The following is a 16,632-nucleotide window of genomic DNA, read 5'->3' on the forward strand; positions in this document are numbered from 1 at the left end:
TAGTGCAAAGGATAAAGGGAAACAAACTAGCACTTCTAATTTAAACGGTCTAGTCTAAAAGCACACACTCACGGGAACCACACACAAAAGGCCAACAGCCCCAAGAATTTTATAATCAGTAATAAGTCAAATCTGGTTAATAGACACAAATTGGTATCACAATACAGCTATCAGCAATCAGTACAACACTTCACACGAAGCCAAAAACTCCTGAAAAGTAGTAATAATAAAGAACTAAATCACTTAGCCATGGCCAACCAAAAGAAGCTTCCAACTGAAGACGTGGCAAAGAAGATCTGGGGAATGTGCGCATGCACCATGGGATACCTATTAGAAACCTGAAAACTTCTGATTGGCTCATGGCTAAGCAGCCGAGTCGGAGCTGAGGACCAGCTCTGAACCCTCACGTAAAAATGGAGGTGAGATAGGACTACATAACATCCAAGTTGAGGCTAAGAATGCATGTAAAGTGGGTTTTGGTATTACTAAAATATACTTCAGATACAGTTAGGGAAGTCAGGCAGTTAGTTCGACCTGACATACAGAAAAAAGATTAAATATCTAGCATTTCAGAAAGGAAGCTACAATACAGACACTCGAGCCAAAGTACAGAAGACAGGTCAAATAAAGACCATTTCAGAACAATCAGAATAATGTGCAGAAACTTTGAATATATTTAGCAGCACTGTTATTAACCAGCATTCCTACAGACTGTTTATCAGCACTGTTAATGAAGACTGTATTCAGATTCTGTGAACATCTAATAAAGCCTTATTAAATGAACTACAGTGTTTGGAGAATTCATTCTGAAAAGTACACAAGACTTGGCCCACAAAGGAGAGACTGTCACCTGTTCTGCACAAGTTTGGGTAATTAACAGATAAAGACTTGCTTCAGTCTCATTTCAGTTGGTTCCAAGTTAATTACAGTACAATCTCATCAATTCTTACAATGCTGAGCCACTATGAATGGGGTAAAATAGTTAACTCCCAAAACCCCATAGCAACCTTGCATCAGTACTCAGACTGTGTTTTCTACAAAAAAATATACAGAATAGCAGCGTTTCATTAAACTACATGTGTTCTACGGACTATGGAAAAGTAGTGTTTTCATTCCAAGCAACCTTATCAGCACTACATGTAAAATATTTCTTCAGAATTTCAGCCTACACAACTGTAATAAGTAATGCTTTCAAGTACAGTTTTTAGTGCAGTAGCCAGCTTAACTTCAAGGTTAACAGTTAACAATAACACTTTTTCCAGTCTACCAGTAACGACAGCAAATTTTTCTTTACAGACTTTTCAGCAGCACACTAGTGTTTATCCATAAATAAGGCTGTAAACTCTAAACACAATAAGCCAAAATAATGGCACTACAGTCTTTCACTACAGAGCAGACCTTTCGATAAGACAACACTAATATTCCAGATGTAAGCTTCATGCAACCTCTACATACAGTAATTGCAACTGTTAAAATGGTCAGCGCCAGCATTTACTTCAGAAAAAGCCTAAATGAATTCAACAGACCAGCACAAAATCAACAAACTTCAGCAGTGTTCCTTCAGAACATAAGATATTACCCAGTTAACAGCTCTACAAGCTTTCAAGTTTCCAGTGTGACATCACACAGCCAAGAAGCAAAAAAGGTTAAGCTGCAGACAACAGGACACTCTTCCAGAATCAAAGTTAGGAAAAACTTTATATGCACTCTTTAGTTAACAGCTCAAAAAATTAAATTAATCAGTAAAAGTCATTTGCATACCTGTTGTATAAACATGTCAAGTAATACTTCTACACTTAAAACATCAGTAAATCTTTAGCTTAAATTTAAAACCTGGGTAAAGCAGTTAAACTGTGTCCCAGAAATGTTCTTCTAAAGTTAAAGGTTATTGGTTCAGGAATGTTAAATATTTCTAAATAATAAAGGGTTAAATCACAGAAGCAGTCTCTCAGTATGGTTTCAGACAAGTTGTTGTGTAAATGCTTCAGCACATACAATTCAACACAGAGAGTTAAGGTTTAGTACAGTTTCAAATACAAATGTTCAGAATGTAATAAATTCTTGTTTACATGTAATTAAAAAAACAGAATTATGTTGCAGTATTAAACATACAAATGTCAACACAATCAATGTACATAACATGCAGCAAATGTCTCAAGTTCACATTACTTCACCTAGTTTCTTATTGTAAGAAATTATAAGACTGTACTGTACCATAATTAGCTGGAAACACTAATAAGACTGAGAATGAAAGTCTGTTAATTACACAAACTCATTCTGAACAGGTACCAGTCTCTCCATTATGAGCCAAGTCTTGTGTACTTTTCAAAATGAATTTTCTAAACACAGCAGTTTATTCAATAAGGCTTTATTAGATGTTCACAATATCCAAATACAGTCTTTATTAACAGTGCTGATAAACAATATCCAAAATGACTGCACATCATATTCTGATTGTCATGAACATTAAATAGTAATGGCATTTACTTGACCTGTCTTGTGTACTCAGGCTCGAGTGCCTGCATTGTAGCTTAAATCTTTATAGTGCCAGGTCGAAAGAACTATCTAACCGTAACAGAGCTGCTATCTGAACACAACATATTATATTGCTTCAGTCCAGTAATTTTCCTTATTTACTCCTAACCTTGGTCTTAGGCTTTCTCTCGTATGTGGTTTATTTAATATTCCATAAAGGAACATGCTGTACCTGGCAAGACTATCTTTACCTTAAGAAAAGAACATTATGCATTTTTTTTTTTACTTACACACTTTACGCCCATCTTTCCTTTCTAATAAGTGTCGCTCATGCTTAACTCGCAAGGCTATTTTTCCTTCTGCTTAACTGTCTTTTATGCATAAACAAAACAATTTTACCCTTTAGCCTAATGTCTAATAACTACTTTAAAATGGAAGTCCCTAATCTAAAGGGACCTACTTCTGTCGTTACCTTACATTTATTTTGCTAACTACTGTATACAGCTTTATGCTTCCTGACTCAATCTGAAAATAAAAAATAAACTTGCTAAACCTGCAATTTTAATTTTGACTACTAGGTATCACTTCAGCATTTATTGCCTCTTTGAATTAAAGTCTCAACTTTATGATTTGATTTTTATATTACCTAGATTTATAGTCTAGGTTTTGATGTGCGAGTGATATATTTAAAACCTGTACATTATTCTGAAAATGAGCATCTTAATTCTGAAGCTTTTAAAGTTGATTAACCTGTCTTTGTGAATTTTTATTTATGTTAAGAGTATGAACTGTTAAACACTGGCTATTTTTCTTTTATATCTCCGTATGTGTAAAGTTACACTGTTTATTACCAATGTTTTTTTACATTATGAACTGCTGCCTTAATGTATTATGATGTCTTTCTCATAGCAAATGAAACCTTGTTTTCTGTTTACATTATACTGTTTTTTTTATTGTATAGCCTATCAAGCATGATGGCTGTTATCTGAAGACTAATTGAAATTTTTACTAAAAAGATAACTTTATAAATGGTCTTGAAGCATAATTACCATATTCTGTTAACTTGTGTCTATAAATTTTTATTTAAAATTTGCTCTATAATGCTACTTAAATTTAACTCTTATGAATATTTATGAGCTATAATAGTTTACTAAAACCTATACTTTCTGTATTTCAAGTTTATACCTTTGCATTGTCGGTGTCCTTTTAATTTCTGACTAATGTACAATAATTATGTGTCTTGAGTGCACTGAATATCTATTACTACCTATTCTTTAGATAACTTATTTTAATACTTTACTAAATGTATGCTTTAGTTTACTAAACGTATGCTTTCTGTATTTCAGGTCTATACCTTTGCATTTCATGTTAGTGTCTTTTTAACTTTGACTAATGCACAATAATTATGTAAAGTGCACTGTAATTTTTAAATTAACAAATTAAGCCTACCATGTGGTACCTTGAGTATACTGAACTATTACTATTTAAATAACTTATTTTAATAAGCCTGTAAAAATAATTGTCACTTTACCCTTAACTAATAACTGAATAATGTAATAAGCCTGTTACAAAAGTATGTCACTTTACCCTTAACTAATGACTAAATCTAATTCTGTTACTTGACTCAAACAAATGAATAATGTGAAGTAACAGTATTTTTATATTTTGAGATATGACTGAAATGCACTACACTTAACACAACTGAATATGAATGTCCCTCTGAAACTTGACTGAAATTTACATTAGAATAAAATAAACATTTAAAAATAGCTGTGTATATTCTGGAAACTAACCTAAAATAATTTTGCAATGTTAACTAAACACAGATAAAAACATAACTGAATCTGGTGCATTATATTCTAAAAACAAAACTATTTCCTGAACCTAGACTGAAAGCTAGTGCTACTGTACAATTGTCTGAAAACATTAGAACATTGTCTTAAACTGAAAATTAGTACTATTGTACAATTGTCTGAAAACCTTGATTGTCTGAACATAGACTAAAACCTAGTACTGTTAAATACCAGTCTGAAAACATACATACTTGCTTTAACTTTAAACAAACATTGAAGAAATAAACACATGGACAGTCCACTTCTGGACCACAGCTCTTGCCAAACTCTATTCTGCATTGTCCCAGTCACTGATGAGGTAAAGGAAAAGCCTGCTTTAATGTCAAAGTAGTTAGGCCTTTTAAACCTCTTCTTTTCATTTATTGTGCAAGGTTGGGTTACTTAAGTTCTTGGTTGTATTTAGTATCAAGTCCTTCAAATAATATTTGCACCTTTAATTATATTGCCCTGATCTTTACATTTTTCTGCATGAAATAAATATTTGTAGTTTTAACAACTATAAATTGGTAGCATTGCTTACTTACTTCTGGCTTTTCCCGGTTAGGGGTCGCCACAGCTGTGCTTACTTGATTTACATTTTTCTGCATGGAATAAACATTTACTACTAATAAACTCTTGCAAGTCTGTAAGCAAACTGAATTTTAAATGAAACTAAATAGCAATATAACACTGTGCATCTCTGCACCTATATAAAATCAGTTGTAACTGTTCAACTTTTTACATTGCCTCATGACCCTTAGATTTTAACATACTGTTCTGAGTGAAACTCCGCCCACTCTCTTACCATAAGTTTCTTTAGCTGACGTCATTTAACTTTTTAGTAGTACTGATTGCTACATTTAACTTTTTAGTAGTACTGATTGCTACAAGAATTTATCATTACTGTCTACAATTTTCTTGAATAAATAGTAAAACTGTAAATGCATTAAATGGATAGTACCGTCTTCAATTCAGCTTGCTAGGCTGGCTGTAATCTAAGCTGATGTGCTTAGCAAACTGTCATTTCCATATTCCAGTCTCAAACTGATTACATAATGTACTCTTTTATACACAGGATCCGAATTCTTAATTGTGTTGTCACTTTTACAATGCAGCATTGACTAAAGTTTACATTCTGTAAACTAGCAAACATTTTTGTCTGTCTTACGATATTGTTTATGCATTGCAACACTAATACAAAGCTCTTAATTAATGACTACTAAACAATAAAAAATTAATTTGCCAAATTTGTAACTGTAAACCCTTTATTCTGCTAATTAGACAGTTAGTTCTGATATACCTTACTGAGAGATATACATTACCCTTTTTTTTTTCTAACTGGCCACACCCAATATGTCTTTCTGAAGACTTCAGCTGTGTCAGCTGAACTGGAATTTATTTCATCCTTAACCCATAAATCTGCATGTTTCTGTCAAACAAATTCTTTAAAATCTGTATATTTGCACAAATCTTGTTACTGAAGTCTAAAACAGCATATATACCTAGTACAGAGCTGCTACACTTTAAACTGTTAGCTGCTGTAATCTTCGGCCTTTTAAATCCTGACAAAACTGCATGTGTGTCTTAAAGATTTATGTGCAACTGAAGTTGATTTGTCTGTAAACAATGAAATACTATTTAACCTTAAACAATGACAGAGTAATGCTCTGATCTTTGCAGATAGCTATGGGATGCATTTTTTTACTTGGCACTGAAGTGTTTTCTTCAGTTTTACTGGAATTTACTTTATTAAAATCTTTACTCTGATTTTTCCTATTCCCCTTCAGTGCAAACATTGCACTGGATTCTGAAAATAAACTAGATGAAGTAATATGAACTTGAGACATTGCCTGCATGTTATGTACATTGCCGGTGTTCATATTTGTATGTTTAATACTACAACATACTTCTGTATTTTGATTTGTATGTGCTGAAGCATTTACACAAGGATTAATTAAATTCAAACCTGTACTGATAGAAGCTGACTCGTTAGCTTGCTTCTGTGATTTAACCCTTTTGTGTTTAGAAATATTTAACATTCTCAGGCTAATACCCTTTAACTTTAAGAGAACATTTTTAAACTTAAACCAAAGCTTTACTGATGTTTTAACTGTAACAGTATTACTTGACATGTTTATACAACAGATATGGAAATGACTTTTACTGATAAATTTAAACTTTAATTGAATAAACACTGGTACTGTGCACTTTGGTTAACAGCTGCATTGAGTATATATGTGTTGCTTCTGTTTTCTGCATGAAGTAGTGCTGTTTTACTGAAAAGTCTTCCTGCAGCTGTTTCCGTTTGCTGATACGGCTGTTTGAAGCAAGTGGTGTGTAGACTGTAGTTGAATGAAACATTGCTATTTTGTAGATTTCTGTAGAATACACTTAGCGTGACCAAGTCTGGAAATGAATGATACCTTCACTGAAAAGGGTGATCTGTAGCACAGGTGATTGCCTTTATTGGGGCCTCTCATTTTGAGAGACTCCAGAGTGCTGTTGAAATGTCTAATACCTCTGCTGTATTGACTTGGAAAACAGTCACTGTGAACTTAAAATATGTGCTGCACTGGAAAATGGATTTGAAAGGGTTATACACTACAACTTTCTGATTTGATTGTCCATAGTAGCTGCCTGCTGGGTTGCAACAATTCTCTCTCCTCAGATAACAGGCCTGTTTGGGTGCCATTGTAAGAATTGATAAGACTGTACTGTACCATAATTAGCTGGAAACATTACTGTACTTAGCTGGAAACACTGTAATGAGACTGAGAACTAAAGTCTTGATCAGTTAATTACCCAAACCCATGCTAAACAGGTGCAAGTCTCTCCTTTATGGGCCAAGTCTTGTGTACATTTCAGAATGAATTTTCTTAACACTGAAGTCAATCAAGGCTTTATTAGATGTTCACAATACCCAAATATTGTCTTTATTAACAGTGCTGATGAACAATATCCAAAGTTACTGCACATCATATTCTGATTGTCCTGAACAATATAAACTAAAATAATAGTCTTTATTTGAACTGTCTTCTGTACTCAGGCTTGAGTGCCTGTATTGTAGTTTAATCTTCCTTTGTAATGCCAGGTCGAACAAACTTTAATTGAACTGCTAGCCTGAACACAACATATTATATTGCTTCAGTCCAGTAATTTTCCTTACTTACTCCTCCTAACCTTGGTCTCAGGCTTTGTCTGATATGTGCTTTAATGTTTCATTAAGGAACATTCTGTAGCTGGCAAGACAGTAGCTTTACCTTGAGAAAAGAACATTCTGTATTTATGTAATTTTTTTTTTACACACTATGCTCATCTTTCCTTTCTAATAACAGTCTCTCGTGCTTGACCAGCAAGTTTATTTTTCTTTCTGCTTAACTGTCTTTTATGCATAAATGAAATTTAATTTTACCCTTTAGCCTAATAACTACTTTAAACTGTAAGTCCATAATCTAACGCTCATTTTCAGAAGCAAGTGCAAATATTGCACTGAGGGGGTTAAGATGAATCAGAGTGCAGATTTTGATAAACTTTAGCATAACTGTAAAAAAGACTTCAGAGCAAAGTAAAATTGCTGCTGTTTGAGCAAAAGAAAGAATGCATTCCATAGCTATCTATAGTGTGCGGCAGTCCAGCACCAAACCAGAACAATGACCATTTAATGTACAGACAAATCAACGTCAGTTACACATAGATCTTTATTAGAGAACACAAATTCAGTTTAGTAAGGATTTAAAGGGTTAAAGATTACAGCAGTTAACAGTTCAAAGTGTAACAGCTCTGTACTAGGTATGAACATGTCAAGGTTGTATGCTGTTTTAAACCAGTAACAAGATTTTTGCAAATGTACAGACTTTAAAAAATGAGTTAGGACAGGAACATGCAGCTTTATGGTTTAAAGATGAAATCAATTCCAATTCAGCTGACATAACTAAAGTGCTCAGGAAAATACTGGGTGTGGCCAGTTAAAAAAAAAAAAAGGTGACCATACAACATCTATGTCCTATCAAAAAAGTTAATTCACAGAATAAAGGATTTACAGTGACAGATTTGACAAATGAGTTTTGTGTTTTGTTTAGCAGTCATTAGTTAACTTTGTATTAAAGTGTTGCAATGCATAAATATCTTAATACAGACTGACAAAAAAAGCATGCATGCATAAAAACAGTACATCGTATGTCTCATTAAAGCCACAGGTTCAATGCTTATGTTAAACGAGCAGACAAATAAACTTATAAAAGCAGATCAGTTTAAATCTGGTAATACATGTCTTTATATAATCAGTTTGACTGTATATATTTCACACAGAAATGGCAGTTTACCAAGCACATCAGTTCAGATTACAGCCAGATTAGCAAGATAAATTAAAGACAGTACAGTATGCCATAATGCAGTATGGTAAAGATCAATTTAAATGCATTTACAGTTTTACTATTTATCCAAGAAAATTGTAGACAGGAATGATAAATTCTGGCAGGATTCAGTACTACTGAAAATGACATCAGATAAAGAAACAGTAAGGGTGGAGATAGTGGGCGGAGTTTCACTCAGAATGGCATGTTAAAATCTGAAGTTCACAAGGGTAAATTTAAAAAGTTCCACAGTTGAGATTATTATACAGGCGCAGAAATGCACAGTGTTGAATTACTACTTCAGTTTCATTTGAGGTTGTTTGCTTACAGACTTGCAAGAACTTACTAGCAGTAAATGCTTATTTCATGCAGAAAAATGTAAATAAAGTCAGCACGATAAACAATGCCATCAGTTTATAATTGATAAAGGTGCAAACGCTATTTTAAGGACCAGAGACTAAATACAATCAAGAATTATAGCCACCCAGCCTTGCACAAGAAATAAAGAGAGGTTTAAAAAGCCTAATTATAAAGAGGACACTGACATTAAAGCAGGCCTTCCTTTACCTCATCAGTGACTGGGATAATGCAGAGTAAAATCTGGCAAGAGTTGTGGTGCAGAAGTTGACTGTTACTGTTATTCCTTCAATGTTTGTTTAAAGTTAAAATGTATGAGTTAAAGCAAGTATGTATGTTTTCAGACAGTTATTTAACTGTACTAGTTTTAAGTTCATCAGTTAAAGCAAGTATGTCTGTTTCAGACAGTTATATAACAGTGCTAGTTTCAGTTAATGTTTTTATCTATGTTCAGGGAATACTGACAAAAATATATTAATAGTTTAGTCTCCAGAAAATAACCAACATATTTCAGTGCATCTGTGTTCAGTTAACACTGTCAAAATGTTACCATGTTTTCAAACTGTACAACAGTACTAGTTTTCAATTAATCTATGGTCAGGCAATACTGACAGGAAAAGGTACTAATAGTTTGGTTTTCAGAATACAACACACCAGTTTTCAGTTATGCTTTTATCTGTGTTCAGTTAACACTGGCAAAAGATATTCTTTTATCATTTGTTTAGTTTCCAGAATATGCACAACTATTTTAAATGTTCAGTATAAATATGTATCACACTAATGTAAATTTCAGTCAATATTCTGAATATGACATTCATACTCTGTGTTCCAAACAGTACATTTTAGTCAAATTTCAGAAAATTAAAATATAAAGTTACGTCACATTATTCATTAGTTTTAAGGGTAAAGTAACAATTACTTTATTTAGTCATTAGTCAAGGGCAAAGTGACTTATTTGTAACAGGTTTATTACATCATACATTTCTACTACATCATCCTTCACATTATTCAGTCATTAGTTAAGGGTAAAGTGACTATTTATTACAGGGTTATCAAGATAAGTTATCTAAAGAATATGTAGTAATAGTTATCCAATGCGCTCAAGGCATAAAGTACAGTTTTGTACCTACCATAAATGTAGATGTTCGAAGATCCACATTGCTGCAGTCCTTACATATGGGTAGTCCGCTGTCCTCGGTCGGCCCGAATACCAAAGTATTAGGCTGACGTCGGTCAAGGCGCTTAAAACTGACATCAGGACGTCAGGGTACAAAAGCGCATGACCGACGTCATTTCCTCAGTCTTTTCTTGCCCCAGATGTCAGAAGGCCCTAACAAGAAAGGCCAAAGCCAAAAACCAGCAAAAACTAAAACCACCCGTGCACTAACCATATTTACAATATGTACAACACAAACCACACCACCACCTTCAACAACAGAGGGGAAGGAGGGAGGGTAAATTGGACTGCAGCAATGTGGATCTTCGAACATCTACATTTATGGTAGGTACAAAACTGTACTATGTTCTTCATCTCACATTGCTGCAGTCCTTACATATGGGTAGAATCCCAAAGCAGAGGTAAGGGAGGATGGCAAAACTATAAAGCATTAGGAGCTGCCAAAATGCCCTGTAAAATAGCAGTGGCAAATCCAGCCCTAGATTTAGAGTAAAGTGGAAGGTGGTAATGCTTAGAGAAAGTATGCACTGAACTCCAAGTAGCTGCTTCCAAAATATCTTTAGTAGCCACCCCCCTTAAAAAAGCTGTAGAAGTAGCAGTAGCCCTAGTGGAATGAGGCCTAATCCCAGCTGGAATCTCCTTACCATGATGGGAATAACAGAAAGCAATACAAAAACCAATCCACTTAGAAATAGTTTGTTTTGAAACATGTTTGCCCTGAGAACCCAAAGCAAAAGAAACAAAACTGCTGAGACTGCCTGAACCCTTTAGTTCTGCTCACATAATATCGCAACTGTCTGTGTATATCCAAAGTGTGCAAAATCCTTTCCCCTTTATTTTTGGGGTTTGCATAAAAAGTAGGCAAATGAATAGTTTGGTTTAAAGCCACACTAGAAACCACTTTAGGCATAAAAGAAGGGTTAGTACGCAAAGACACCCTATCCTTGTGGAAAATTAAGGAAGGCTCAACTGCCATAAGGGCCTGTAATTCAGAAACCCTTCTCGCAGAGGTAATGGCCAACAAAAAAGCAGTCTTCCATGATAAATATTTCAACTCTGCAGACGCTGCAGGCTCAAAAGGTTGTAGAGTGAGTTTCTCCAACACAAAATTGAGATCCCAAGCAGGAATAGGAGCTCTACGTGGGGGTCTTATATTCTTTGCCCCTCTAAGGAATTGCTTAAACAAAGGCTGAGAAAATAATGGTGGGTCACAGTCATAGTGAGCAGAAATTGCTGCAGCATGAACCTTTATAGAGGAGAAGGACAAACCTTTGTCCAATAACTCAGTAAGGTATTGAAGCGCAACACTTAAATTAGGTTTAGAAACATCAAAGTCCTTTGCTGTACTCCAAAATAAAAATCTCCTCCATTTATCTGCGTAAACTTTCCTTGTACTAGGCCTTCTGGCCTCCAAAATAACATTCAAAACTTGTTGTGGAAGCTGAGACCCTCCAGGGTTTAAAACAGAATATGCCAGGCTGTCAGATGTAGAGAATGAAGTTTGACATTGAGTAAATGACTGTTCTCCTGAGACAGCAGGTGAGGAATCGAAGGCAAAGGCCATGGAGGCTCCCATACCAGACTTCTCAGTAATGGGTATCAGTGCTGCCGAGGCCAATCTGGAGCTATTAAAATCATGTTTGGCTTGTCCTGTCTGACCTTCAGGAGTACCTTTGGGAGGAGAGGCAGAGGTGGAAAGGCATACACGTGAAGATTGCTCCAATTGAATGAGAGAGCATCCACTTTCCAAGCTGTGGGATGAAACCTTTTTGTGCAAAACTTTGGCAGCTGGTAATTTAGTGGAGAAGCGAACAGATCTATGTCTGGAGTTCCCCAGAACACTGTCAATCTCTGAAATACATGAGGATCCAATTTCCACTCGTGGGGATCCATAATTTGTCTGCTCAACACATCTGCTAAGGAGTTCTGTGCTCCTGGCAGAAACCTTGCCTGAAGATTTAGCTGTAAACTGAGAGCAGTCTCCCACAAAATCATTGCTTGCCTGCATAGAGGATAAGAATGTGTTCCCCCTTGCTTGTTGATGTACCACATGACAGTTGTGTTGTCTGTTTGAATCAACACCTGCCCTGGAAGAAGTAAATCCTTGAAAGCTATCAATGCAAATTGGACTGCTAACATCTCCTTCAAGTTGATATGTAGATGTTGAAGTCTGGCAGGCCACGTGTCTTGTACCCATTTTCCATTTAGATGAGCTCCCCAAGCTTTGTCTGAGGCATCTGTCGTTAAAATCTGACTCGCCTCTGGCCGGGTCACAGAGAGTCCCTTGTTTAGGTGACATTCCTGAGCCCACCACAAAAACTCCTTTTGAATGCAAGGTATTATCTGAATGACAGTGTCCAAATCTTGGCAGTGCTGTGTCCATACATTCTTGAGATACCATTGTAGCTTCCTCATATGCAGTTTGGCATTGGGAAGTACCAGAATACAAGATGCCATGAACCCCAAGGCTTGAAGGACTGTCCTTGCAGTCAGCCTGGACTGACGAGACAATTGGTGGAAGTAAAGAGAAAGATTCTTTTGTTTGTCCGGGGTCAAAAAGGCCATCTGGGATGCTGTATTCAGTCTCACACCCAGAAAGCACATGTCCTGAGAGGGTACTAGACTGGACTTTATTTCGTTCACAGAATACCCCAGGCATCTTAACACTGCCATCACATACTGTAGATGAAGAAGTTCGTCCTTTTCTTGGGCCAGAATCAGGCAATCGTCCAAATAAGGATAGATTTGTATTCCTCTTAGCCTGAAGAAAGCTACCACTGGAGCCAGAACCTTCGTGAACACTCTGGGTGCAGTAGATAAGCCAAAGGGCAATGCAGAGAACTGATAATGTGAAGTCCCAGCCCGAAAACGCAGATACTTCCTGCAACTGGGCCTGATAGGAACATGAAGGTAAGCCTCCTTGAGATCCAGAGTCACCATCCAGTGATCTTTGCCCAGCAGAGGTAAAAGCTGTTGTAACGTCAACATTTTGAATTTGGGAATGTCCAGATATGTGTTGAGGATAGATAAATCCAAAATTGGTCTCCACGTGTTTCCTTTCTTTGGTACTAGAAACAGGCGAGAATAAAATCCTAGGCCCACTTCTGGCAGAGGGACCGGTTGTATGGCCCCTATTTGAAGTAGTAGAGAAATTTGTTTGTGAGCCTCTAGTCTTTGCTGAGGAGGAACGTCCGGCATGCCTTTGAAAGGAGGAAAGGTATGGAAATAAAACTTGTAACCCTGGTCTATGATATCCAATACCCATTTGTCTTGGGTAATCAACATCCAATTTTCCTTGAAGAGTGCTAACCTTCCTCCCAAAGCTGCTGCCAGGCAAGAAGGATCTGGCAGCTGAAAAAGTAGGTCATTGGGCCTGTTTACGAAAGGACTGGCCCCTGCCCTCACCCGAAGATTGTGCAGGTGAATTCCCTGTTCTAGGCCTGAAAGAACTCTGAGCTCTGCCCCTACCACGTCTAGATCTACCCCTAGACTGAGAATCATAAGAAGGATACGTCCACCCCTTAGCAGGCCAATTCCTACTAAACTTGGAGGCTGAACTTGCAAAAATCTTTAACAGCCTGCATAGACTTAGCCTTGTCTTCCATTTTCTTCAAGACTGACTCCACAGGTGAACCAAACAACACATCAGACTGCAAAGGAGCATCCAAAATCCTTGTCTTAACATGGTCAGATAAATTCTGATCCTTCAGCCAGGCGTGCCTGCGAAGAACTGAGCCAGTGGCAGCCACCCTAGACGAGGCCTGCACAGCATCAAAACCACACTGTAATGAATGCTTACCCACCTGTTCAGAGACATGCACCAAATCTTGTAATTCTTTACACTCAATGCCTTCCGCCAGAGCATCCACCTTAGACTTCAATTGAGAAAGAAGAAAGTTTTGATATTTCAACATATGAAACTGGCAATTCAAAGCCCTCATAGCTAAGGTAGAAGATGTATAGACCTTTTTCCCCATCTATCCAAAGCTCTGGCTTCTTTATCTAGAGGAACCGGATTTTTTACAACAGAGGCCTTGACACCCTTAGGTCCCTGACTAATAGTTTCTGGGTCCGCCCTAGGACTCTTATAAAGATATTTATGAGCCTCAGGCACCCTGTAATACCTATCCGGTTTAACAGGAGCAGGAGGCAGAGAATCAGGATTAAGTGAAGCCTCTGCAAACACATCTTCCACAACATCCAGAACAGGGGTATAGCCAAGGGCCTATGCTGGGGTAACAGCAAAAATTCCCTAAGCCTTTTCCGAGAATCAGAGAAGTCCTGACCTTCCCACTTAAAATGTTCCCTCATAGAATGAAGTGTCCCTGAAAAAGAAAAATCCTCTGGAGGAGAAGCAGAAGGAGTGGAATCATCTGCATCAGAATCAGAATAAGGAGAGTACTCCTGCAAGTCTTCAGCTGAAGACTCTGAAACATCCGAAGCCTGCTCAAAACTTCCCAACTCTGGCTCCACCCTAGGCCTCTTATCAGGAGGGGGCAAAGAACCTCTAATCAGAGTAATCAAATCTTCTGCCATTTTAAGCATGTGCTTCTTAGGCACAGACCCTGCTGAACTAGGAGTGACACCAACAGAAGCTAAAACTGGCCTGCCTCTGGGAGAAGCCTTGGAAACAGAAGAAGAAGGCCTAACCACCCTAGGAAGGGAGGGGAGTACAGTAACTTGAGAAGCCCCTTCAGCCTGACCTGCCTCCTGAGAGACCACCTCCTGCAAAATCAAAGTCTCCCCCTGAGACTCCAGAGAAGTCTCCGTCGGAACCACCGGTTCCACTGAAGCCTCTAAAGAACCGGCGTCCGAACGGATGACTCATCTTGCCTGGGTTTAACTGCTTTGTCTTTGCGCTTCAAGAGAAGCGGCGCCGGAGAATCCGGCGGCATATTATAATTGCACCGCTTCCCAAAGACCAGCCTAGCACAATCTAACCTTCGCTAATAGTGCTTATTGAACCTAGCACAAAAGCGACACCCAACAACGTCGTGCTCAGGCCCCAAACAAGGAATACACAAAGAATGATAATCCCTATGCGGTATCTGTTTCCCACAAGAAATACAGTTATTCACTTTTTCTGACATCCGGTAAAACACTGAGGCAAGAAAAAAACAAAATATTCCCCAACGGGGTACTTAGCCAACTTGGATTCGGTCTGAAACTCCGAATTCGAAAAATTTCAGAATGCCGAACGGCACTTGCAACGCTGCTTCTGCATCGGACCATGCGGCAAAAAAGACTGAGGAAATGACGTCGGTCATGCGCTTTTGTACCCTGACGTCCTGATGTCAGTTTTAAGCACCTTGACCGACGTCAGCCTTATACTTTGGTATTCGGGCCGACCGAGGACAGCGGACTACCCATATGTAAGGACTGCAGCAATGTGAGATGAAGAACATCAGGACAAGCTTAATTTAATTAGTTTACAGATTACAGTGCCCGTTTGCAGATTAATGTATAATACTTATGTAAAGTGCACTGTAATCAGAAAATCAAAGAGTCAGTAAGACAATGCAAAGGTATAGACTTAAAACACAGAAAGCATAGGTTTTAGTAAACTATTCTAGCTCAAATATTCATAGAATATTTCAGACAAACTTAGGAGGCAAATATATTACAGCACATAAAAGTTAAAAAAGGTATGTAGCATTATTAGCAAATCTAAATGAAAATGTATAATCACAGGTTAATACAGTATATGGTAAATGCGCTTCAGGGCCAGCTATAGAATTACATCTTTAATGCCACTTTCAATTAGTCTTCAGAAAATGGCTATCATGTTGATAGGCTATACAATATAAACAGTACAATGTTTAAAGATTTAAATCTGTGAACAGAAAAAGGTTTTATTTGCTATAAGAAAGAGACATCATGGTACACTAAGGCACCATTTCAGAAGGTAAAAAACAAAATTTTACCATTACAGCATAAAAGAGGAGAAAAGATAGGCAGGGTTAACAGTTCGTACTCTAACTTAACTCTGTGCCTTTTAAAGTTGATTAGAAACTGCCATACACATTAAGATGTACTCATTTTCAGAAAAATGCACAGGTCTTGGATACATCACTCATACATCAGAATTTAGACTTGACTCTAAAATCTATGAATTTAGGTAATATGGAAATTAAATAAAAAAGTTAACAGATTAAGCCTAGTGGTCAAAATTAAAATTGCTAGTTTATTCACCAGATAAAAACAATTGCCTAGCTCATAGATCTCAACCTCTTAAGAGGCCAATGTGGAACACAGACCCTATCAGTGTGTGACAGTCAAAATGTATAACACCCTATTTTCACACTGCACAAAAACGCACATTTCCATGGGATCCGGCTGAAGTGGGCTTTCTGCCAGAAGTACTAAGTGAATACTGTATATTTTTAAAATTCAATAGGAGATATCAAATAAAACAAAGTCAGCAGAAACCACTGATAAA

This window comes from Protopterus annectens, chromosome 9.part0 (genome assembly GCF_019279795.1).
Source record: "Protopterus annectens isolate FY-2018-M chromosome 9.part0, PAN1.0, whole genome shotgun sequence".
Classification (NCBI taxonomy): domain Eukaryota; kingdom Metazoa; phylum Chordata; order Ceratodontiformes; family Protopteridae; genus Protopterus; species Protopterus annectens.